Source organism: Podarcis filfolensis (assembly GCF_964270895.1).
Source record: "Podarcis filfolensis genome assembly, chromosome: Z".
Lineage (NCBI taxonomy): Eukaryota > Metazoa > Chordata > Lepidosauria > Squamata > Lacertidae > Podarcis > Podarcis filfolensis.
Window position 1 is genome coordinate 42,749,253 of NC_139617.1, and position 23,603 is coordinate 42,772,855.

The 23,603-nt window shown below is 42.0% G+C and overlaps 2 long non-coding RNA genes across 7 annotated transcripts in view; one reads left to right on the forward strand and one right to left on the reverse strand.

Annotated features, from left to right (window-relative positions):
- Nucleotides 1-13,473, reverse strand: part of LOC310754933 — a 242,066-nt gene extending 228,593 nt beyond the window's left edge. For 4 of the 5 annotated variants that reach the window (XR_014544075.1, XR_014544077.1, XR_014544078.1 and 1 more), the window contains exon 1: nucleotides 11,133-13,473. This is a non-coding gene — a long non-coding RNA (uncharacterized lncRNA). The remainder of the gene's footprint in view (nucleotides 1-11,132) is intronic. The other variant, XR_014544076.1, reaches the window with a different exon arrangement.
- A 3,824-nt stretch (nucleotides 13,474-17,297) lies between these two features.
- Nucleotides 17,298-22,946, forward strand: LOC310754954. 2 transcript variants are annotated; one of them, XR_014544103.1, is made up of 3 exons: nucleotides 17,298-17,886; nucleotides 19,137-19,214; nucleotides 22,779-22,946. It is a non-coding gene; the product is annotated as an uncharacterized lncRNA (long non-coding RNA). The 2 variants fall into 2 exon arrangements; XR_014544104.1 differs by lacking the exon at nucleotides 22,779-22,946 and adding an exon at nucleotides 21,354-21,416.
- The last annotated feature ends 657 nt before the right edge of the window (nucleotides 22,947-23,603 follow it).

The window sequence follows — 23,603 nt, forward strand, 5'->3', positions numbered from 1 at the left end:
ATTCTTGACTGGGGCCAGTTATAGGGAGCATATGACTCCCTTGCTACAACAGCACCACTGGCCTGGTCTGTTTCCAGACACATTTCAAAGTGCTGGCTATAACCTACAAAATCCTAAGGTATAAGCTACACTGGTACCTTGGTTCTCAAATGCCTTGGCACTCAAACGCCTTGGTTCCCAAACACCAAAAACCTGGAAGTAAGTGTTCTGGTTTTCGAACATTTTTCGGAAGCTGAACATTCAATGCAGTTGTCAGCTATTGTTTCCGGGGCGCCTGCACCAATCAGAAGCTGCGCCTTGGTTTTCGAACATTTCGGAAGCCAAACGGACTTCCAGAACGGATTAAGCTTGGCACTTTTGTTTTTGCTATTTATTTTGCATTTTTGTTTTTGAGGCTTTTTCAGTTAATTTGTTTTTGTGACAGTGTGGAACCCAGTTCAGCTACTGATTGACTGATTGTGTGACTGTGGAAATAGATAAAAGCCCCTCATCCAAACAATGACTATCATCAGTGCTGGTAAGAAAAAAAATAAAAATTAATTTTTATCATCTACAATACTGTCTTGTTTATTTTATTTTCAGGTAGGTAGCCGTATTGGTCTGACACAGTCGAAATAAATTTTAAAAATTAAAAAATTGTCCAGTAGCACCTTAGAGACCAACTAAGTTTGTTCTGGGTATGAGCTTTCATGTGCATGCACACTTCTTCAGGTACCTGAAGTGTACAGATACAGAAGTGTATCTGAAGAAGTGTGCATGCACATGAAGGCTTAGGTACTACTGGACAATTATTTATTTAATAGTACAGTATATTGATTATTGCTTTCATTTTATGGATCAATGATCTTGTTAGATAGTAAAATTCATGTTAAATTGCTGTTTTAGGGGTTGTTTTTAAAAGTCTGGAATGGATTAATCTGTTTTGCATTACTTTCTATGGGAAGTGTGCCTTGGTTTTGGAATGCTTTGGTTTTGGAACAGAATTCCAGAATGGATTAAGTTTGAGAACCAAGGTACTAAAGTATCTGAAAGACAGTATTCCCTCATATGAACCTGCCTGGGTTTTGAGATCTTCAGGTGAGGCTCTTCTCTTGGTCTTGCCACCTTCACAGGCATACTGCAGGAGAAGGCCTTCTCTGTGACTGCTGACAGAACCCCCTCCTTGGAGAAACCAGACTGGCTCCCTCCTTGTTGTCCTTCAACTAGCAGGTGACGAATTCTTTGTTCCAACAGGCTTTTTGGAACTAATTGCTTTTAATGAAAGAGCTGGATGCTGTTCTACTTTTATGGTAATTATTTGTATGTTTCTAATAGATTTATATAGATAAAGGTAAAGGTAAAGGGACCCCTGACCATTAGGTCCAGTTGTGGCCGACTCTGGGGTTGTGGTGTTCATCTCGCTTTATTGGCCGAGGGAGCCGGTGTCCAGCTTCCGGGTCATGTGGCCAGCATGACTAAGCCACTTCTGGCGAACCAGAGCAGCGCACGGAAACGCCGTTTACCTTCCCGCCAGAGCGGTACCTATTTATCTACTTGCACTTTAACGTGCTTTCAAACTGCTAGGTTGGCAGGAGCAGGGACCGAGCAATGGGAGCTCACCCCGTCGCAGGGATTCGAACCGCCGACCTTCTGATAGGCAAGTCCTAGGCTCTGTGGTTTAACCCACAGCGCCACCCGTGTCCCATATATGCATATAGTTTTAATTCTATCAATTGTTTAATTGTTTTGTAATGATTGTTTTTTCTACACTTTTAGCTGTTCTTATTTTTATCTGTAAGCTGCCTTGAGTCGCTGGCAGAGGAAGGCGGGGGTGGGGGGTTTGGTGCGCACCAGGTGTCAGCCGTGAGGGCAGGTGACATCGCCGCACCACCCCTGCTTGCTGCGTGGGCAGCGCCCCTGGACACTCGCCACGCAGGCGGTGGGCCACTAGGGATGATACTCCCACAGGCGGCTAGCGGCACCCCTGACGCTCATCGTGCGGGGTGGCTAACGGCGCCCTTCCCGACACTCGCTGTGCAGGCGGCTAGGGTAGCTCACCATGCGGGCGGCAAGCGGTGCCCCCCCATGCTCGCCACATGGGAAGCGGGTGGCTAAGGACACTTGCTGTGCAGCCAGCTAGCCCCCCCCCTGGCCGGCTAGCCACACCCCTGCACCGCTCCAGGTGCCAGGGCAGGTAGCTCCACCCCTGCCTTGAGTTCCAGCAGGGAAAAAAGTGGTACATAAATAAACATAACTATAAAAAACAGCAACAATAACAACATATTGGTTGTATCCAAGTAAGTCATATTCAGAGTAGACCAATTGAAAGCAATGGCTCAATTTAGTCATGTCCATTGATTTAAATAGGTCTACCCTGAATATGATATAGTTGGGTACAACCCTTATGTTTATGTGTCCCATTGACTTTGTCTATTGCTTTATTTCTTAAGATCAGTACTTTTTTCATGGGGCACTCAAGTATATGCAGTACTGGCATCCGGGTTTTTTTTGGGGGGGTGTTAAAAAGTATGACCCTTACTGTAACATCTTCGTGGTGAGTACCGGCATCTATTTTTCTAGAAAAAAAGCACTGCTTATGATGATGTTGTTGTTGTTTAGTCGTTTAGTCGTGTCCGACTCTTCGTGACCCCATGGACCAGAGCACGCCATACCTGAAGCCAACTCTGAGTGAAGGCAGTCAGTTGGAGTCAGTTTTCTAATAGGTCATCAATGTAATTAGTAGAAATAACAACATGCTATTAACAACAACAATAATAATTGTCCTTAACTGGCATGTGAATGATAAACAGAAATAAAAACAGTTTAAAAAAATTACAGTTACAGGAGCAGGGTGGGTCTTGAAAACAATTTGGGGGTTGACACAGAGAAGTCTTTCTTCTGGGCCATCACTCCCTCCTTGAACATCTGAAGCTGGTGGAATCACCAAGAGGATCACCCCTGGAAGGGTCTACAGCAGCCTTTCTCAAACTTGTGTCCCCATATGTTATTGAAGTCTCTTAGACATTTGTGGCCTAAGTTACACAGAGCTTGAACATCTTGAATTGGGCCTGGAACTGAAGTGACAGCTAATGCAGCTGTTTTAGAACCAAGATTATAAGAGTTTTAAAGGCAACCCCAACCTGCATTTCGGACCAGTTCAGATTTCCCAGTCTTCTTCATGAGCAGTCCCACATAGAGTGCATTGCAGTAATCCAATTTGGAAGTTACTAGAGCATGGAGTAATGTCTGTCCAAAAGAGGCTATGGCAATAGTACATAAAAACATATGTGAAACAGACTCATATTACACCATATGCAGGAAACCACTCACAATATAGCCAAGAAAAAACTACAACCCATTAAACAGAAAGAAAATACAAATTTTCTTGTGAAGCTGAATGTAGGAGGAATGCACTGTAGTAGAGTTATTGAAAAGATCTCCGGATTATATTTCATTTCATTACTTCATCAAAGTAATATAGAGGGGTGTGATTTCTCGTGATTGACAATTGAAAACAACCCTCTGCCTTCTTATGTGTCCTTTCCAAAACATAGATTTTCTTTATCTACCTATCAAACACCCAATTAAATCAAAGAATAGGCTTAATCTGGCAATATAAATTAAATTGCCTTCTTAATTAATTACTTGAGTCTGAATCATCTAAAGTAGCTTAACCAGAAGAATTTCCCCACATGGGGTTTATTGTTCCCCAAAAGTCTCACTCAGCTCAGTGGCTCTAAGTGTGCATAGGAGGGTGACCAATACAATAAAGGTCCCTTCCAGCTCTAGAATTTTGTGATTCTATGAGACCATTGATCCTTTTAGCTCAGTACTGTCTACACTGACAGGCTAATATTCTGTCTGTTATAGCCATGTTGCCTAAACTTACTCACACTTGGCTAGGAATCTAGGGTTGTCTCCAACTATATTTTACTCAGAGCAGATCCATTTAAATTAATGGACCTACCTTAGTCATGTTCATCGATTTCAGTGGGTCTAATCTGGGTAGGATTAGCATTGGATACAGCCTGCAAACTTGTAATGGTTTCCAAGTTAACCTTTGTCTTTGATATGGTATTGGTATAATGGTTTTAAAGCAGTGACAGAAGATATCACTAATTATTTGTAGTGCTTAAAAAAAAAGCTATTCTGAACTATCCATTTCCTTCCAATTCAGAGGTGTAAATTACAACTGTAACACAATTCTTGTTTCACTGTACAGTCGTACTTTGGTTGTTGAAAGGAATCAGTTCCGGAAGTCCATTCGACTTCCAAAAATGTTCGGAAACCAAGGCACGGCTTCCGATTGGCTGCAGGGGCTTCCTGCACTCAATCGGAAGCCTTGGAAGCCACATCAGATGTTTGGGTTCCAAAGAACTGGAACCCAAACTGGAACACTCACTTCTGGTTTTGCGGCGTTTGGGAGCCAACATGTTCGACTTGCAAGGCATTTGGGGTCTAAGGTACGATTGGGCTGACATTGAGTTATACTCAGAGAAGACCCATTGAAATTATTAACCCAAATTACTCATGTCCATTGATGTCAGTGCCTCTACTCTGAATAGGACTAATATTGGCTCCAACCCATCATGTTTTAACTAGACACTCAGAGTATACTCACTGAAACTAAGTTAGTCCATCATTTTCAATGGATCTACTTTGAGTAGGACTAGCATTGAATGATGCTCACTATTTTTCCATAATTCAGCTAAGTTTTACTCATTGTAGACCCTCTGAAATTAATGAGTCTACTCTGAGCAAAACTTAGTTGAATATGACACTTGGAAATAAATGGCCCTAATCAGTTTCAATGGATCTCCCAAACTGAAATAAATGGAAATAATCATTAGTCTATTTCTATGCCATGTTTCCTGAGCATGCCAAATGAACAACAATAAAGATAACAATTCAAAAACAAATCAGAAGTCGGAAGTTCAACATGGAGGAGACCTGCCTAAACTCAACTGGAAGAGAATATATAAGTACATATCATAGAATCAAAGAATCAAAGAAATTGTAGAGCTGGAAAGGAACCGAAGGGTCTTTTAGTCCATGCAAGAATCTCATCTAAATCTCATGACAGACGGCCATCCACTCTCTGCTTAAAAACCTCCAAGGAAGGAGAGTCCACAACCTCCTGAGGGAGACTGTTCCATAGTTGAGCAACTCTTACTGTCAGAAATTTCTTTCTGGTGTTTAGTCAGAATCTCCTTTCTTCTAACTTGAAGCCATGGGCTTGGGTCCTATCCTCCAGAACAGAAGAAAACAAGCATGCTCCATCTTCCATGTAACAACCCTTTAGATATGTGAAGATAGCTATCAGTCTCAGTTTCCTCTTATCCAGGCTAAACATACACAATACCTTCAACCATTCCTCATAAGACTTAGTTTCCAGGCCCTTGGTCATCTTGCTTGACCTCCTCTACACACGTTCTAGCCTGTCAACATCCTTCTCTAATTGTGGCACTCAGAACTGGACACAGTATTCCAGGTATGTTCCAGGTGTGTTCTGACCAAGGAAGAATAGAGCGGGACTATTACTACCCTTGATTAGTACACTATACTTCTGTTGATAAAGCCTAGAATAGCATTCTCTTTTTTTGCTGCCGCATCACACTGTTGACTCATGATAAACTTGTATTCTACTAAGACCTCAAGATCCTTTTCAGGTGTCCTCCATCTTATATTGGTGCAGCAGGTTTGTCCTGCCTAAGTTCAGTACCATACCTTTGTCCCTGCTGGCATTTGTTTTGTTAGTTTTGCCCAGTTCTCCAAACTGTTACGGTGATTTTGAATTCTGATTCTGTCTTCTGTGGCATTAGCTACCTCTCCCAGTTTGGTGCCATCTGCAAATTTGACAAGCATCCCCTCAATTCCTTCATCCAAGTCATTTATGGAGATGTTGACCAGGACAGAATTCTGTGGCAGCTCACTTGTCACTTTTTTCCAGGATGATGAGGAACCATTAGTGAGCACTCTTTGGGTTTGGTCAGCCAACAAGCTACAAATCCACCTGTTATCTCATCCGATCCATATTTAACCAGCTTCCTCATGAGAATACCATGGGGGACTTTGTCAAAAGCCTTACTGAAATTAACATACACTACACCCAAAGCATTCCCCTGAAAAGGAGTGCTAGAATTGATAGCACCTTTGGTGTCGGGGGGGGGGGGAGACACCAGAGGCACAAGATATGGAGACACAAGGGGCATCAGCCCCCTCAATATTTTGAAGCAGGAGGCCCAGCACCCCCAAAATTGAGGGAGCTGACATCCCCCACAGCCGGTAGCCCTCAACATGCCCCCCACCTCTGCTGGGGAGCCCAGGAGCTGGGAGGGAGCTGGGCTGAGTGAGGTTGAAGATCACCCTCCATGCATTCCACCCCCACTTGGTGCATCCCCACTCGATGTCCCCATTCCCTACCTCATATGCAAGCACTGGCATCATGGCGGCAGGGGCAGGATGCCCATGCAGCCTGGCCTAGCCTGGTGTGCAAGCACTTGTGCACTGGGCAGGGCACAATACATCACATGATGTGTCACATAACATGCTCCCCAGATGTGGGGGCTAGTCAGCACCCCTGAAAGGCACACAAACCACCCACAGGCAATGGGATCCCTTCTTCTTATCCGTAGCCAGAAGCACATTTCTTCCTGCGTATGCTGGGAGCTTTTTCTCAGTTCCCACTTCCAGCTGTGAATGTCAGCCTCCCCCCACACCTTCTGCCAGCCGCTTACAGTACATCTGCAACCCTGTGAAAGGATGGGATGTGTGCTTTTAATTGAAAAAAGGCGTCAGGCTCTGGGGACACAGCAAAGTCATTGGGAGCATGCGAACAGCAATTTATATTGTCAGTTCAAGTTACAGTCACCCTGGCATGCAAAATCTGCAGATGTCAGTTACTCTATATGTGACTTTGACACGCCACAATGAAGTGAGGGGTGGGGGTGTCACCATCATCCCTTTTCCAGAGCTTTACAATGAGGTCTTAATAAATGGTGCATGTGATATGATGGATGGAGCTTAGATACATGCAAGCATGTTTGCTTGCGCATGGATACAGAAAAGGTGGTGTCGGGTAAAGCTTTGTGCACACATTGCAGTGCATTGGCGGCAGCGCTCCACTTTTCTCACCAGATGCCCTCAAATAGCTTTTTGCTGTTTTTGTTATGCAGCCTTTTGAGAGAGAAAATTAACTGTCCATTTCTTGTTCACCACATAAGGAGGAAACTTCCTTGTCTCCTTTCCAAAGCAGTGTGAACCTCTGGGCAAATATAGGCAAAGATGTCTCAGGTGATGTTCAGCAATCATTTTATACTGTGGCCTAGTAAGTAAAACCTGTTTATTTTCCAAGTCAACCTGTGTCTGGGCTATACCACTTCAGACTGCATGCATGCAAGTTTAGGTGGAGGCTCACATGATGGAGTGCTCCTCTGTATTTAAAATACCAGCATGTCAGGGAGAGGCCCAGGCTAGACGTAAGTTTTCTATGTGCATGGTATCATTTTCATTTTCTATGGAGGAGCATCCTATCCTATGAGCTCCTACCTTGAGTCCCAAATCGTGCAGCTTGGACAGAAGTGGACAACTTCATTGAGACAGAAGCATCTCCAGTCAATCTGAACCCAAATTTGCAAGATCAGACTAATGTAATGCTACAGCTCAGCTATAGTTCTGTCCATCTATACTACCAGTACACACACACGCACACACACATATCCCACCTTTCCCCGCAAGAGCTCCAGAAGGTGTATGTGGCTTTCCCCAGTCCTTATTTTGTTCTCACAACAATCCTGTTCAATAGTAGGCAGTGCTGAGAAGCCATGGCAGATCCAAGCATGGGCGTAGTGAGGATTTTTGTTAGGGGAGCAGGCCTTGGGGGGGGCAGCAAACCTCAGTTTACAATGTATTTTTATTTATTTTTATTGATTTTAGGGGGGCAGCTGCCCCCTGCCCCCCCTTGGCTATGCCCATGGTTCCAAGGTCACTCAGTGTGTTTCATGGCTGAGTGGGAATTTGAACCTTGGTCTTTCAGATCCTAATCCAGTGCTCTATTTTTTTATTTTTTTTTTGCATTCGATGGGGGGGCACCCCTTCTCTCGTTTTTTTTTTTTTTCATAATATTTTTATTTTTTCCATATAAACACAACATACATAAACATACAAAGACAAAAACAGAACAAAAAACATGTATCATTTCATATCCTAATTTCTTATACCTTTCTTCCCCGACTTCCTCATGCCTCCCTTTTCTGTATTCCAAATTCTTATCGATTGTTCAGCAAATCTTCCCTTATTTTAATTTAAATTTAGACTAGTCTTCCTTATTCTCCTTGTCTTAACCATAGCTAATAGTAACCATTTACTTTCCAGTCCAACATCATTCTAACTTTCATTAATTTTGTAATATTTCTTTAAATAGTCTTTAAATTTTTTCCATTCTTCTTGCGCTGCTTCTCTTCCCTGGTTTCGGATTCTGCTTGTCATTTCTGCCAAGCCCATGTAGTCTATCACCTTCATCTGCCATTCTTCCAGTGTGGGTAGCTCTTGCGTCTTCCAGTACTTCGCAATGAGTATTCTAGCTGCTGTTGTAGCATACATAAAGAAAGTTATATCCGTCTTTAACACCCCTTGGCCGACAATACCCAAGAGAAAGGCCTCTGGTTTCTTGGGGAAAGTATATTTAAATACCTTTTTAAGTTCATTATAGATCATTTCCCAGAATACCTTAATCTTCGGGCAAGTCCACCAAAGATGAAAAAATGTACCTTCAGTTTCTTTACCTAATCCAGTGCTCTAACCACTGCACCACTCTAGTTCTCCAGTAGCACTGTCTACTCTTCACTGACAAAGATTCTCCAGAGTCTGAGTCTGAGACTTTTCCCATCACCTGTTACCTGAGATCCAGAGAAACTGGGGATTGAGCCTGGGATTGAGCATGAGACCTTTTGTGTGTAATAGCAAGTGATCTACCACTGAGCTATAGGTCTCCCTGATTAATCTGATCCTGCAGGGGAGGTCATTTTATACATCTACATTAATCCCAGGACAAGGATGAACTGTTGCGTATTGGGCAACTAGCAGCTTGCTACCGTCCCACCACCAAAAAACGAAAACAAAACCCTCAGTGAACCTTTCCCATATTCAGGAGCCTGAATCCCTCCTTTGAAAATCACAAAAATAATAGCTGTGACCATTTTCATCTTGAACTTAGTAAATATCCACACTTCTAAGCTGTCCACAGAAATGCATTGGAAGCCTTCTTCACAGGGTCCTTATGATGAAAAATTGGCTAACCCCTAGACCAGTGGGATATAAATGAGGAACTGTTTTCAGAAATTGACCACCTAGTACTGCTGGCATCAACAGTCTGTTTTCAGTTTCAGATCAAGTTAGAAACCAGCCCAAGGTCATTCGGAATCCTGGAGATTCTCTCTAGTTCTGCTTATGCCTTTTAAGCAAGTGATAACTTAACACTTTTTGCCAGCAGGTAAATCCTTTACAGGAGTGTTTTGCTGAGTGTAAATGGATCCCCTCTGCTAATGGCCCAGTCCATCACCTTGAACTGTACTGCTATCCCCTTTCATATTCATTTAAAAATAGGAAATGGTGAGTCTCAGGTGTGCTTGCAATGAATGCCCTTGCTGAACAGGCAGTGCTTTGAAATGCCATACCAAGAAGCATCCCCTCCCAGCAAGGAGGATTCTGAAATTACGGTGAACATAGGTGGCATTTCAAGAAGCTAAGGTTTCCCCTCTAAAAATCATTTTATGAAGTCTGACTTCACCCAACACATGGCATAGCCAGGCTTTTGAAATATGCTCAGATTTTCCCCTTTCCTTTCAAGGTACTCAAGTAATGGGAGGGGCAGAGGGCATGAAAATTCAGGAAGATGTTATGCAGATGCAGCAACTTGTACTTCTCTGGCTCACCACATGGAGCAGCTACACACATATTGGAATGAACATAGGAAGTGGCCTTAAGACTCAGCCTAGTAGATCTAGCCCAGTATTGTCTAAACTCACAAGCAGCAGCTCTCCGTTATTACAGGCAGGGCTCTTTCCCATCCCTACCTGGTGATGCTGGGAATTTGACCAAGGACTTTCCGTATACACTGAGCCCAAAGTAGATGTCCTTCCTCATCTGCGGGCCTTCAATCTGAGTCCTTGAAAGGCATGTCTTAGAAGATGAATAGGACAGAAATGCCTTCTTCAGACTTGCCTTTACATGAAAAAATTTAACTTGGTTATTTAAAAAAATGCATTTGGAAGCTGCTGTATATGATCTACTCATATATACTCATGGTCTACTCTGGATGCTGTGGCTCAAGCTAGTTCAAATGCTTTTAACTGGAAATGCCAAGATGTGAAGACAGGGTGCCCTGCATCCAAACCATAGGCACTATGACTGAGCTTTGAGAATGTAAGAAGAACTCTGCTAGATCAAGTCCATTTCCCCATTCTCTCTAAAAGACCTCTTATAAAAAGGGTCCGTTTTAATTGCAGAGAGTTTCATTCTCCCCCATCTTTCAAAATCTTTTTTTACTTGAGTCTATACTTTACATAATTATCATGAAATAAATGCAGATTGTTAGTGGTTAACCAATTACATATTTTACAGTCTTCACCACCTTAATTCTGCTTATTTCTTGTAAAGCTTATTTTCCTTGCACGTCTATTCTTAGCTAACATTTTAGTTTTATTCTAATTTACATAAAAACCTGCCAAGTCCCCATATTGTTTTATCATTTCCAACACCTTTGCTTAGAGTTACCATATGGCTGGAATTTCCCGGACATACCTGGAATACTGACCAGAATAATACAGATATATGGCAACCCCATGCCGGCTGTGTAGTTTTTGCTGATTTTCCTAAAACATAGCTCAAAAATGACTTTTTTGTGATTTTGTCAAAAAAGCTTATATATATATATAGTATCCAGATTTTCACTTTTTGAAATATGGCAACCTGATATTTGGTACATTTTCCCCTGGGTTCCCTAACATTGATACAACATCGTCTGCAAATGCCTTCAGTTTATAACTTTGTTGCCTCAATTGGATTCATTGTACCGCTTTATTCTTGTTGTGGAGGTGTGGGGATGATTAACAAAATCAATCCTTCTGGCAAACTGGGAATATCCGTTCACTCACCTACGTTTAGGATATTCCACACCTTTCTTCAGCAGAGTTTCTCTTTCTTTGAGAAAAATAAGTGGCTCCCTTAAACTAAGTTTTAATAAAAAATAAAGCTACAACAAAATAACATGAGAGAAGCTAAATGCAACATGAGGCAAGTCTGAGGCAAGAAACAAGAAGAGGCAGTTGGTCCCTCATAACTGACACTCTTAATTGAACACACCCTGAAGGGAGGGGCTGATTCCAGAGCAGAACACACAAGCCCCGCCCACCAGATACCAAACATTCTACTGATCAAATTGGGCCCCAGTGTTTTTCTCACAATCCCCCTCTCCCTGAGCCTAATTTGAATTAATCATATTTAATTTAGCACGTAATTTTTCCAAACTTTCTTTAGACAAAGGCTTTGTTAAAATGTCAGCTGTCATTTCTATTGTTGGACAATATTGCATTTCTATAAATCCCTTCTGGCTCAAATCTCTTATTGCATGACATTTTATGTCTATATGTTTGGTACATCAATTTATCTTCTCTGATTGCACCGATTTCAGATAAATCTGATTGTCTTCCATCAGCTTAATGGGCTTAGAATCTGGCATTCCCAAATCCTCTAAAATTTGGTTAAGCCATTGTGCTTCTTTGCACACTTCTGCAGCAGAAACATACCCTGCTTTGTTGAAGAGTGAGCTACTGAACTTTGTTTATGACTTGCCTAACTTACAGCTTCATTCTCTGTCTCCAACCCAGTCTGCATCTGAGTATCCCACTAATTTGGGATCCTTTGCAGCTGACAGTTTTAATTTAAGATCAACCTTTCCCTTTAAATATCTTACTTTTCAATGCAGTCCAGTCTCTTTGGGTAGGTGAACTCACCTTTCTGCATAGTATACCCATTGCTGAGGCAATATCAAGCCTACTTGTAGTAGCTACAAATAATTTACCTATTACAGTTCTGCACAATTCATTATTACATAAATATTCACACTCAACCTCTCCGGAAAGAAAATTAGTACATTGGAGTTGCCACAGAATGTTCTTCTTTCAAACCGAAAAATTATATTAAGTCAATTATTTTCTGCCTTTGATTAAGAAGAAAACTACGATCTTACTCACTCTCTTCTTGCATGCCCCCAAAATAAGATACGTTTCCTAGTCTTTTAATTTCTACAGTGGTACCTCTGGATGCGAACGGGATCCATTCTGGAGCCCCATTCGCACCCAGAAGGGAACACAACTCACATCTGCGCATCTGGGTGTTGCTCTTAGTAGAAAAAGCCAGAAGTTCAATTCTTGTATATTCTTGTTTGTTTTCAGTAACCAAAATTATATCATCTAAATATACAAGCAAAATAATTCTTTTTTCAATTCATTGTCTTGTATAGAGACATGGATCTACTTTAATTTCTAAAAAACCTCATTTTAAAAGCAGATTATTTAACTTTTCATTCCATGCTCTCTCAGCCTTTTTTAAACCATACATTCCCTTCCGCAGTTTACAAACCAGCCCTTCATCCCTTTCAAATCTTTCTGGCTGAATCATATACAATTCCTCTTCAATTTCCCAATTTAAGAAAGCAGACTTTACATCCAGTTGTTCAACACAAGTTGCTTGGATGCTGCAACACTAAGTAAAATTCTAACTGTACTATATTTAACTACAGGCGTGAATGTCTCATCATAATCTTCAACATATTTTTGTGTCTATCCTTTGCTACTAGCCTTGCTTTATACTTTGTACATTTCCATTCTCATTTAACTTTTCCTTAAACACCCATTTGCACCCTATAGCCTTTTTACCCTTTGGCAATTTAGTAAGTGTCCAAGTGTTGTTTTATTCAACGCTCAATTTCTTCCTTGTCTGCTTCTATCAACTTATCAGCTTCTTCTGCAGGAAGTTTGTCAATTTCTTTCCATGTGTCAGGTTCACCATTGTTGTTGTTGTTGTTTAGTCGTTTAGTCATGTCCGACTCTTCGTGACCCCATGGACCAGAGCACGCCAGGCACTTCTGTCTTCCACTGTCTCCTGCAGTTTGGTTAAACTCATGCTGGTAGCTTCGAAGACACTATGCAACCATCTCGTCCTCTGTCGTCCCCTTCTCCTTGTGCCCTCCATCTTTCCCAACATCAGGGTCTTTTCCAGGGAGTCTTCTCTTCTCATGAGGTGGCCAAAGTATTGGAGCCTCAGCTTCACGATCTGTCCTTCCAGTGAGCACTCAGGGCTGATTTCCTTAAGAATGGATACGTTTGATCTTCTTGCAGTCCATGGGACTCTCAAGAGTCTCCTCCAGCACCATAATTCAAAAGCATCAGTTCTTCGGCGATCAGCCTTCTTTATGGTCCAGCTCTCACTTCCATACATCACTACTGGAAAAACCATAGCTTTTACTATACGGACCTTTGTTGGCAAGGTGATGTCTCTACTTTTTAAGATGCTGTCTAGGTTTGTCATTGCTTTTCTCCCAAGAAGCAGGCGTCTCTTAATTTTGTGACTGCTGTCACCATCTGCAGTGATCATGGAGCCCAAGAAAGTAAAATCTCTCACTGCCTCCATTTCTTCCCCTTCTATTTGCCAGGAGGTGATGGGACCAGTGGCCATGATCTTCGTTTTTTTGATGTTGAGCTTCAGACCATATTTTGCGCTCTCCTCTTTCACCCTCAATAAAAGGTTCTTTAATTCCTCCTCACTTTCTGCCATCAAGGTTGTGTCATCTGCATATCTGAGGTTGTTGATATTTCTTCCAGTAATCTTAATTCCGGCTAGGGATTCATCCAGCCCAGCCTTTCGCATGATGAATTCTGCATATAAGTTAAATATGCAGGGAGACAATATACAGCCTTGTCGTACTCCTTTCCCAATTTTGAACCAACCAGTTGTTCCATATCCAGTTCTCAGTGTAGCTTCTTGTCCCACATAGAGATTTCTCAGGAGACAGATGAGGTGATCAGGCACTCCCATTTCTTTAAGAACTTGCCATAGTTTGCTGTGGTCGACACAGGCACTGCTTTTGTGATGTATGATAGTTGCTCTGCTGGCACACATTTATTAACTCATGATGAGTGTCTGATTAAAGGTTCTAATTGTTCATCCATATCATCACACGCAGCTTCTTGTCCTGACTCTGTTTCCCCTGGTAAAGTACGGTATCTTACTTGGACTAGTTTTCTCTGTTCTTTCAACTTCTGTGATCAGTTTTACTGGAACCTCTTCAGTTACCAAATCAGCATTAGTCTGTTTCTCTTTAAAATTGTTCTGATTAGGAACACATGCACAAGATTGCTCTCCTTCTCTAAAATACACTACTCACTTTCACTTCTCCTGTCCTTGGATTAAGAATTATGTAACCTTTGCACCCCTTCTCAAAGCCGACAAATATTCCTAACTCAGTCCTGGTGCTAAGTTTGGTATGTCTTTGTGCTGGCACATATGCAAAAGCTTTTGTTCCAAAGACTCTAATGTGACTGATGTTCGGTACTCTTCCAAACCAAAGTTCAAATGCTGCTTTATTTGCAGCTTTTGTTGGCAGTCTGTTCTGCATACATCTGACCATCTCCATCAGAGAGCAATTCTTTCTCTCTGCTATTCCACTTTGTTCTGGGGTAAATGGGGTAGTGTGCAAATGTTTAACATCACTGCTGTCTGAAAGTATTGCTTGTGGCTTCCTTCTGAATTGATTTTTAACGCTTGCAACAAGCATCTTCAATTTTTCTACAGTTTCTGATTTGTCCTTTAAAAGATAAGTTGTGTAGTATCTGGAATAATCGTCAATAAATGTTAAGATATACTTATTTTTCCCATGAGACATTGGTTGAATTGGACCAGATATATATATATATATATCAGTATGAATAAGTTGCAAAGGCTCTGTTGAGCTTCTCTAGTTTTGCTTGGGGAAAGAAGGTATTGTTCTCCAGCAAACAACTTTCACATACTTCACTAATTCAGGTCAACTTTACAAGGTTTAATTTCCATTCCTCTCACCAAACCTTTCTTTGGCAGGTCTCCAATAATCCTGAAGTTTCTATGTCCCAGCATTTTCTGCCATTGAGGAATACAGGTTGCACTTGAATTCTTTTTGACCATATTCACCCTTTCTTGACCTATATCTAGCACAAAGATTCCATTCTTTTCAAAATATTGTGCATACAGAACTCCATCTTTGGTAATTGCACATCTGTTGTGATTAAAATTTCCATCAAAACCATGCTTGGTCAGAGTTGACACTGTCAGCAAACTGTCTGTTAATTCTGGCAAGTAAACTACATCTCTCACTTCATTACAAACAGTTTTTCTGCCTTCAACACACTTATCCGAACCTGCTCCTTTTCCTTGCACAGAAATTTTGTGGCCATTTGCAACTGTAACTGTCTCTGATGCGTTTTCATTTAACCCTCTGAAAAAATTAGCATCACACGTCATGTACAATGAAGATACTGAATCAATTAACCAACTAGAGGAGTTACTGTTAATAGCATCTGTTTTCCTATAGCCTGAGATTGCTAGATAGTTCTGATAGTACCACCCTGGAACCTATCTTTATTAGTGCCACTTTGTTTTGTACAATTCTGTGCAAAATGTCCCATTTTCTCACATGAGAAGCATCCAGTTGTTTCTTTTTTGTCTGTGCCTTGAAAAGCACTTTTATTTTTAAAATTATACTTACCAATCTTTTGTACAGCAAATACTTGCGTTTCACCCTCTGCTGCCTTTTCTGCTCTCTTAGCAGCCTCCTCTTTACGTCTTGATACAACGTACTTTTATGCCAAGTTTATCTTTAGTCTCTAGTGCATATATCAAAGAATTGTAACTTTCAGGCAGACTTGCAGAATTAAAATCACTTTGTCCTCTTCTTCAAATTTCTTGCCTATAGTATTTAAATGATCCATCAACTCTATCACTTGACTTTTCTAAATCTCCATTTTCTTTCAATTTAATACTAAACAGCTTTCTTGATAAATACAGTCTCTTATTCAGAGTGTTCCTCTCATACAACTCTTTCAGACCTTGCCACAACTCCATGGCAATCTTAAGATTGCTTATGTGGTGTAAGTCACTCACATGAGTTGAACTGTCTGCCCTAGCGTTTCTGTCCAGCTTTTCCCACTTCACTTTCTCTGCCTCTTCTGCTGGTGCAGATTTTTCAATTGTTTCCCGCAAATCCTTCACCACCAGCTCATTCTCTATTCTAGATTTCCATAAAGGATACTTACTTGAAGTGAGAACAGGCACAGCAGGCTCTAGGGCTTCCACAGCTTTTATATACGTGGCCATAATTTCTTTTCTCTCTGCCAGACGGGGCCCATAACTCAATTGTTGTGCAGCGGGGATGATTAACAAAATCAATCCTCCTGGCAAACTGGGTATATCACCTCAGTCGTGCAGTTTAGGACATTCCACACCTTTCCTCAGCAGTTTCTTTCTCTTTGAGAAAAATAAGTCACTCATGTAAATGTAAACTAAGCTTTAGTAATAAAGAAAACTACAACAAAATAACATGATATGAGGAGCTAAATATAGCATGAGGCAAGTCTGAGGCAAGAAACAAGAAGAGGCAGTTTGTCCCTCATAACTGACACTCTCAACTGAACACACCCTGAAGAGAGGGGCTGATTCTGGAGCAAAGCACACAAGCCCCGCCCACCAGATACCAGGCACTCTACTATTCAAATTAGGCCCCAGTGTTTTTCTTACAATTCTCTCTTATTCGTCTTGTCAATACATCTAATACCAATATAAACAACAATTGCGATAATGGGCAACCTTGTATTGCATCTTTCAAAACTGAACACTTTTCAGTAAGATTATCATTTACTATAACATTTGCAAATTGTTCCAAATATATTGCCTTAATTCCTTTACTCAAATTCTCTCTAAACCCCATTACCTCTATTAATTTCCCCATACACTGTCAGCTTGTGCATGGGCGCACAAAACAATGGGCTATATATCCAGTGCCCCATGCGCATAGTTTCACTGACACATTTCCTCCCCACCCCCAGTGTCTCTGCCAAAATCTGTTCAGGGGTGCCTCCAACCCGCCAGAATTCCTTTATATTTATTTATATATTTGTAAACTATACTTTCATATGAAATATCACAAGGCAGTATGCAGTCTAAAAACACACTGTTACAAAAAGTACACCAAACACACCAATACGAAATGGTTATCAAATAATCTCAGGTTTGAAAGGCCTGTCTGAACAATATCATTTTAAGAAGATGACTAAGAAGAAGCAGGGATAGGCTCCGGCTGAACCTCTGTTGGCTAGGAGTTCCACAGGGCCAGCCACGCAAAAGGATTGGGTTCTGGTACAGGCCATCTGCACCTCAGGGGGCATGGGGGGGACCAACTAAAGTGCCCCATTGGAAGACCTCCATCTGTTGCATCAGCAGAGCTGCAGTGTTTATAGTGACATAGAATTTATAGGGGTACTTCCCAGCCCCCCACATCCTCTAGTTGCCCATCTAGAAGCAATCAGAACCTGAGTAATAGATTTTGACTCCTCTCCACTTTGTCAGTCTGCCAGTCTAATAACTATTATCCCCCAAGATTCTGGCAGAAGAAGACAGCTTACCGACACAGATTTAACAGTCAACTCACTTCAGTAAGATCTCGTATTTCTTAGGACTTCATTACATTTACAAAATACTTTACTTATTCATTTACTGGTTCACTGTGAATCAGTGTCATCTGGCATTACAACAGCACTACAATGAAGTCATAAAACACAAAGCGTCTGCAGGCTCTTTTCAGGATCATACATTTCTCAGGTGGGCGGGCCTCCTTTGTTGCTTCCTTGGAAAAGCAGAAGACACATGCCATGATACTTGTCTGTGGAGCTATATCAGGGGGAGGGAGCAGGAGTTGCCAATTTTTTGAGGCCATTGGGAACATTTGGAATGTTGTGGAAGTGCTGTGGGTGCCAGTCACAAAGTGGCTGCTCTCGGGTACATAGTATAACACAGAATGACTGCCACATCTAAAAGGGGGTTTGAAAAAAGAGTGTAAACAATGTTCTTCACCCTCACCAGCTATTCTTATCTACATTTCCAACTGTCAGGGGAGTCTTACCCATAGAGGATAGTGGTGCGGGGTGCCAGGGTGCCAAGTTCTGGAGGGTGCCAGGGAAGAGGCAGAGGCTGGACACAGCACCTCCCGGCATCAGCTCACCGCCCTCGCCCACCTCCGCCATGCCGCGCCAAAGCAGCGCTGCACCCAGAGCCTCTGTCTGCCATTGCCACCACGGCACGAAGTGGCCAGCTGAGCTGGGAGGAGCCGCGTCCAGCCTCTGCCTCTTCCCTGCTGGAGGAGCCGCCCTCTAGCCACTGCCTGCCTCCTCCAGCCCCACCGGCAGCACCGTCCTCCCTAGAACACTCTGGGAAATGGGTGTGTGTGTGTGTGTGTGTGGGTGTGTGCCGGAGGGAGCTTTGCACCACGGCGTCGGATATGGTTAAGACAGCCCTGCCAACTGCTACACTTTGTCAGAGAGAGACTCACTTTGCACCTCCCCTGTTTTGAATAAGTAGACAAGTAAGTGTCCAAACCTGACACATGGAGAAATGTGCACACTTTTTCTTTATATTACAATGACTGGTTCTTTATTTTCTGATTCATTTTCCAATGCTTTATTAGAAGGAACATCTGATGGGGTTTTTCCTTGCCCTTTTAAAATAACCAAATAAATAAATAAATAAATAAATAAAATTTTATTAAAGATTTTCTTGGTTTACAAAAGTACTGTATTTTTTGCTCTATAAGACTCACTTTTTCCCTCCTAAAAAGTAAAGGGAAATGTGTGTGCGTCTTATGGAGCGAATGCAGGCTGCGCAGCTATCACAGAAGCCAGAACAGCAAGAGGGATCGCTGCTTTCGCTGCGCAGCGATCCCTCTTGTTGTTCTGGCTTCTGAGATTCAGAATATTTTTTTTATTATTTTCTTCCTCCAAAAATTAGGTGCGTCTTATGGTCTGGTGCGTCTTATAGAGCGAAAAATACGGTGCATGCATTGTCTCTTTTTTAAGGTGTGTTTTTAATTTAGGAGAGGCTGAGACAATGGAAGCAAGAATTGAGCCAGAAGAGTGAACTGTTTCTCAGCCCAGGTGGGTTTTTGTCTGAGACCTTTCTCAGGTGCCAAAGGAGATGTTGGTTGGCACATTGGCACATGAGCAGCCCAAGCCCAAGCCCAAAAGAAACGCCCAAAACCTGGACATTTCCAGAAGCAAGGTCAGGTAGGTCTCAGACCTTTGTAGGAAACACAAATTCTGACTCTCCTTCTTGCCAGATCCCTCTGGGTAATCCAACCAAACCCATAGCGATCTGTGTCTATATATAGTCGGTACAGGGAGCAGTAAACTTGGGGGTGCAGGGGGCTTTATTTGTAATTCAATGGACCAGTGGGTTTCTCCCATTCCTTTCCTTGATTATTCTTCTGGGGTTCCTCTCCTCTTAAATTCCAGTTCAGATAGGAGAATTTCTAAGATTAATTCCAGACTTGGCACATGCACAGTTTTCCATTCCACTGCATCATTCCCTCCTCATTTACATACACCTACATTACTAGTTTGCTGAATAAAACACACACACACACACACACACAGGTAATCATTCATCAAGATTCATTTTGTACAGTGTTTTAGTACAGGAGTGGGTAGCCTGTCACCTTCAAGATGTTGCTAGATGTTGGTCTTCATCTCTGACCATTAATCATACTGGTTGGGGATGATGGGAGCTGGAGTCCAGCAGCTGGACTGCCACAAGTTCCCCATTCCTGTTTTACTGATTCACATACTGAATAAAAAAATGTGTGCAAATGTTATTGATGCACATACCATCATGTTGCTTGATTTGGTAGGGGACATGTTTCATCATTTGATGCAATAAGATTGATACAGTAGTGGAGCAGTGTGTGAAATAAACCAACACAAATGAACTGAAAGATGCAGAAAATTGGTCTCACATCAACATTATTTGACTACAGGTACCATCAGCCTAAACCAGCATTGTCATTGGTCAGGAACTGTGGGACTTATAGTCCAGCAACATCAGGAGAACCACCAGTTCCCCAATGCAGCTGTACCAAATTTGTAGTTTTTTATTTTAAAAAAATGAAATGGAGGTTTGCTTAATGCATCATTTCCACTTTGGAAACAAGTCTAGGTAATTCAAAACTCCACAACATGAGGAGAAACTGGGATCATTTTGGAAACATCCCTATCTATTTTAATCTTTGTGGTCTGCTCTTTGGAGAGCTTTCCACTAACCTATCACAATGTGTTAAGAACAGAGAGTATTGCAGAAAATTCATTTCTTGGATCTCTGGCCACTAGAGATTATTACAAATTTAATGGATGGCACTTAAGTGTTTAACTGTTGTACACTGTGCCCTTCATAAGCTCAGAAACAGACTGTTCTTTTTCAAGAGACAAGAATCCCCATCTCCACACCCTCCATTAGCTTCCAAGGTTCTGGGGAAGGTCAAACCATTACATCACCAATTGCACCTCAGTAGACATGATATGATCCCCAAACTCCAGACCTGGTTTAAAACAGAAAGCCGGGCCAATAGGCATCCTTTAGGAAAAAATATAAGAGGTGGGAAAAGGAGAAAGAGAGGAACACGTGTTCTCCAACTGTTTGGTTTCTATAGTTGCTCTTTTGTTACTATCTCCTCTCCTCCTCTTATATATAGCCAGTGCTGGTGCAGTAGTGACCTTGGGCCAGTGACTGCCTCCCAGATTGACCTACTTCATAGGGTTGTTGTGGGGATTGAATAAGATGGGGGGGGAGAAAACAGTGTATGCTACCTTGAGATCCTCAGAGAGGAAAGCTGGGCTATTAATGCAATAAGTCATTATTATATATCTAATTGTCAACTATCCTGTTTCACCAACATACAAGTCTGTACTTATGCACAAATTAAATAAGCTTCAGTTTAGGACCTCGGATTGTGATGGGGCTCTAAATACAAAAGATAAAATTTTCAAGATTTACACAAATGCTTTAAAATAAGGGAAAATAAAGACCCTAAACCAAACATTATCATTCTGGTATCACAAAAATGTATTAAGTGCTAAAGGATTATTTGATAGCCCGGTCTGTTTACTGAATCACTTTGGCACAAACTGCTGGAAATCATATACCAATTTTGAAAAAAAAAAAGTAAAAATAATATACAAGTTTACCACCCCGTTTCCACCACTCTCACCTCCCACCTCTCTTCTCCTTCAATCCTATTCTAGATACAACATTGTCTTACACTGAACATAACTAAGAGATTCTATGATCTGAAAAAAAAGAAGAAAAAAGACGTTGGAATTGAACAATGACTTGGAAGAACCACCACCATATAATATTCATTGCTGTCATCCAGCTATCTACTGGAAACACAACCTTAGTAATTCAGGAGACCCATAGGAAATGAATGAAGTCCCAGCTAGGGAAGAAATAATCTCAGTTTTGGTTTCTCTCACTTTCTCTTTGTGAAGGGATCTCAGTTGGCATGGCCAATCTGTGTATGGCTCCCCAGCTTGCCTGACACACTGCAAAGACATTAGGGGAGAAGAGGAGCTGTTAAGGGATGCCACACATCAGGAGGATACAAAGAGTGTCCTGCTTAAAAAATTGTGTGTGGGAGTGCCTGGGTTTGGGTCCCAATGAAAAATCCTCCCTCCCATGAGGGTTGGACCAGTTAAAAAGGGTTGGACCAGTCTATACATGGGTGTGGCGATCACACAGGGCCCCCAGACGTTTCACAGTCTATTGACCCTGTGCCACCACTGCGGTTGCTTTCTTCGCTGCCACGACCCCGCTTCTCATGGGGACACACGGAGTCCAGACAGTTATTAACATAAACAAATAATCAAATTTATTTTTAAATGCAGGAATAAGCGTATGGTTACAGTTTATTTTTCTCTTGTCAGTTTCCTAATCTTAGCTCCTAACAACTTCAAACTGAATTATTCCCAACTATCTATCTGACTCAACCTAACAATTCCTCTCACTCTCTCACAATACAACTCTACCAACCCACTGCCTATTCCACCCTCTGACAAACCTCAACTCCCAACTCCCAAACCTCAACTGACTTTCAAAATCTCCCACTCTATCTTTTACTCCCCCCTTGCATTCTCACTGGCCAATCACATCACACCCATTTTAACCCTTTCCTTGACCCATCCTAGGAGGCAAACGCCACAATGGGATATAAAATAAATGTGTGGTCTCTTTCTAATGTTAATAATAAATATGATACTATTCATACCTGCTCAGAATATTTAGATCCCAATGACATATCCATAATGCCTGCTCACCAGGTCCCAGTGGTGGGTGAGGTTAGTGGGCCGGTGCGCAGCCTCGCCATCTTCCCGAAGTCATGCCATTCAGTGGCCATTGCTTCTCCCCTTTGGTTGCCACGGAGACCTCATGAACGTGAGTGCTGTGGTGGTTCACATCCCTGTTCTAAATGTTTTCATGCCAGGACCTATTTTCATAGCTTCTGGAACTCAGGACTCACCTCGGGAGAGAAGGAGTTTAGAGTGGCTGCTGGTACTTTGGGCTCCTAGTCAGCAAAAGGATCTGCTCAAAAACGACACGCTTTTCTCCCTAGCCCCCTCCCCAGTCTCTCTTGCAGCTATGTTACCTCTCTTGTGCGTATACCCCAACAGGAAGGCGGTGAAATACCTGGAGGAGAGATTTTGTGAAGGCTTTCATATCCCAGCCGAAGGTACTTTGATTACGACTAACCCACCAAATCAGAAGTCAGTGAGGGAAATGCTAGACATCACTCAGAAAAAGATTGAAAAGGAGTGTGACCTTGGCAGGGTCACAGATCTGTTTCCAAATCCGCCTTTTAACAAATTTATAGTGTCACTCCTCAGGATTATACCCCCCAAAGGTCCTGGGTGAATTCCGCATGATTCACAACTTATCTTACCCAAAAGGTGGTTCAGTAAACAACATCATCTCGCAAGAGAAGTGTTCTGTTAAATATGCATCATTGGATCATGCAATCAAATTAATTAAAGAGTATGGCCCTGGAGCCCTCTTGGCAAATTGTGACATTGAATCTGCATTCCGCAGACTACTCCCGGTTCACCTGGATGACTTCTGGTTGCTGGGTTTCAAGTTTCAGGATCAGTAGTATTTTGACAATGCCGTGCCCATGGATAGTTCCATAGTGTGTGCCAACTCTGAGACTTTTAGCACATTTGTTGAGTGGGCTATGAAGGTAAAGTCAGGCTGCCCCTATGTTATTCAGTACTTGGATGACTGCTAGATACTGGGTCCTCCGGACTCAGATGCTTGCTCTGGGGCATTAGCCTCATTTATCAAAATTGCTACCAATTTTGGCATACCCTTAGCAGCAGAAAAAATAGAGGGCCCGGCCAGCAATTTGTCATACTTGGGAATTGAGCCTAAACATCTCGTTTACCACAAGCTAAGTTAGATACTCTTAGGTGTTTGTTAAATTCCATGATTTCTCTCAAAAA